This window comes from Phaethon lepturus, unplaced genomic scaffold (genome assembly GCF_000687285.1).
Source record: "Phaethon lepturus isolate BGI_N335 unplaced genomic scaffold, ASM68728v1 scaffold5801, whole genome shotgun sequence".
NCBI lineage: Eukaryota > Metazoa > Chordata > Aves > Phaethontiformes > Phaethontidae > Phaethon > Phaethon lepturus.
The window spans coordinates 1-2,843 of record NW_010516839.1 but is presented as its reverse complement, the minus strand read 5'-3'; the positions used below and the strand labels follow the sequence as shown (position 1 = coordinate 2,843).

Sequence of the window (2,843 nt, the reverse complement as noted above, 5' to 3'; positions counted from 1 at the left end):
TCTGCGCCTGGCAAAGGAGGTATTTCAGGGTTAAATCAAGGCAAGTTCATGCTCTCTTTTCAACTTGCTATCCTGGACGCACTTCTTGGAAGCAGGATAGCGTGTGACAAACACAAACTGCTAATAAGAACAGAATATGGAAAAAGAGCAGTGCAGAGCTGGAAATAGTTCCTTACATAAAGGGCTAGTGCTGCAATCTCATTATTGTCTTAAGGAGCGGACACTTAGCTGCCTCCAACTCCTATGATGCAAGCCGCAATCTGATAAGCAATCGGCTTTGGGAACCTGGCAGGTGCCACGTGGCACCACGACGGGGCCAGTGCCCCTGGGGCAGCAGCTCACCGCTGCTCCTCTGAGCCCACGGCACTTGTCCCAGTCAGCGTGTGGTGGGTGGGAGCGTTCCCGTGATGCCGGAGCTGCTGCCCCACAGCCCGTAGTGGGAATCACTTTCCGAGGGTCAGGCACAATGAAGCAGCTGGGGACGAGGTGCGCGAGTCTCTCCGCCAGCCTGAAGATAGGGGATCGCCAGGGCTGCTGCCAGACGCCGGAGGAGGAGGACGTCCACATCCCATTTGCGCAGGACAGCCTGGTGAAGCAATGGAGCTCCATGCAGAACGTGACGGATGGAAACCAGGAGAAAAGCAAGACTCCCAACCAAAGGAACAAGTACTTGCTCAACATTAACGTGGGTGGCAAATTGTTCCAGATAGCTTACAAGGCAGTGGCCCGGTATCCCATCACCAGGCTTGGGAAGCTGGCCCTTTACACAGATCCTATGAAGAAGCTGCAGCTCTGCGATGACTACTCAGTGCAGAAGAATGAGTACTTCTTTGACAGAGATCCTTTGATTTTCCATTACATTTTCCACTTCTACTGCAGCGGTGTCCTGTGGATAATGGATGAAATGTGCCCTAGTAACTTTGTGGAGGAAATCGAGTACTGGGGAATCCATCTGAAATACTCCCAGCGCTGCTGCCGGATCCTGTTTGAGGAAAAGCAAGATGAACTCAACGAGTACCTGAAAATACAGAAGGAGCTGGAGGCAGAATTGGAGCCCCTGGACTCAGCAGAGCAGTTTGAGGGCAAATTTATGGGACGGTTTCGGAAGATGATCTGGAACCTCATTGAGAACCCGTACTCTTCTGTCCCAGCCAAGATCATTGCTGTCATGTCAAGCTTCTTTGTGCTTATCTCCATTGTGGGCATGACACTAAGCACAGTGGAGGAGATGAAACACAAGACAGGGAAGATGTGGATGGAGCAGCTGGAGATGATCTGTGCCATCTTCTTCACCTCCGAATACCTCATGCGGCTCATATCCTCCTCCAGCTTCAGGAACTTTTTGCGGGCAGCGTTTAATGCTATAGACCTGGTGGCCATCCTGCCCTTCTACATCCAGATCCTTTTTGAACATTTGGACGAAGGGGATATGCTTTACCACGAGGAACTGCACAAGGTTGAGAATGTGAGCAAGCTGGGAAAAGTCCTCAAGCTCATCAAGCTCATGAGGATCTTCCGCATTCTCAAGCTGGCGCGCCACTCCACTGGCCTCCGGGCCTTCGGCTTCACCATGCGCCAGTGCTACCAGCAGGTTTGCTGCCTCCTCCTCTTCATTGCCATGGGGGTCTTCACCTTCTCCGCTCTCATGCACTCTGTGGAACATGATGTCCCAGGCACCAACTTCACCAGTATCCCCTACGCATGGTGGTGGGCTGCGGTAAGGTGTGAGCACCTTCTTCCAGAGAGGGGTGCGGTGGGGCTTCCGTGGGTAGGGGCTGCCTCGGTGCTCAAAGGATTCACCACTGCTGCTGGCCAGGAGGCAGAAAAAGGTCCAGTCTTCCCACCAGCTCAGTAATGGTGGGAAACCCAGAGCCCTGCACGCTCTGAGAAAAGAAATCAGAGATTTGGACTAACCTCAGAGGCTCAAAAGCCAGTGCTGGGGTGGGATGGTGGGACAGGGCTGGTGGCCTGGGAACCTCCAGGCCTGGGTTAGTGACAAGGGGGGTGTAACCCAGCCTGGGCTTTATCTGTCATGAGACCCAAGTGTTGGGGTTTAGATGTGTGGGCTTGGGGATATGGTTCAGACCCTGTGGGCATGGGGACAGCTGCCCAGGACAGCCTGAGAGCTTGTGCAGCATTGCAGCCCGGCTGGGCTCGGGAGGAGTGAGGGGGGCCAGAGCTTGTGGGGCTGAGCCAGGGGACCCAGGGCGGCTTGCGGGAGCCAAGGAAACACGGTCACACCATGCCTCAGCCCTGTCCTGAGAGGGGACACAGACTGGGGTGTGCTACAGCCGGGGACAGGATCTTTGTTTGCTGCCTTGCTTGTGCTGGGAGCTGGCAGCTCTGCTGAGCCGAGTGCTATAATAAACCTGGGATTACCTCTGAGATGAGGAGCAGCTAAAGCACTGAGGTTTAGCCAGGGGTTACAAGAGCATTTTGATTTATGGATGAAATGATCCCATAGATCAGTTCTTCTCTTATAATCCCCCTTGGCCACCACGGGCTGCCTGCTTCAAATTCACCCCTCCTCGAGGAAGTGCAAAATCACTTAGCAAAATCACCAGATTTGAGTACTTAAACGTCACAGGCTGCTCCCGTCCCTGGTCAGCACGGCTCCACGCAAAGCCCAAACCTCTCTGCCTCAGCTCTCACCCTGTCCCCTTAGTCCCGCTCCCCTGTCATCCAAACGCGGTTCCTCCGGGTGCATTCCTGGGCAGTGCCTCCGTTTCCCTCGGAGGGAGGGTCCGGGAAGCTGCTTTCCTGTGGGACCGGGCCGGCCACCGCCCGGAAGCACCGGGGCCGCCGCGCCGCGGGGGCAGGGAGCGCCGGCAGGGAGGCCGGCC

The 2,843-nt window shown here is 55.4% G+C and overlaps 1 pseudogene across 1 annotated transcript; it reads left to right on the top strand.

Moving 5' to 3' along the window:
* Nucleotides 1-466: 466 nt before the first annotated feature.
* On the top strand, nt 467-1,717 carry LOC104627805 (annotated as a pseudogene). The gene has a single exon (XR_738102.1). The product of XR_738102.1 is annotated as a potassium voltage-gated channel subfamily V member 2 pseudogene (transcript).
* Nucleotides 1,718-2,843: the final 1,126 nt, after the last annotated feature.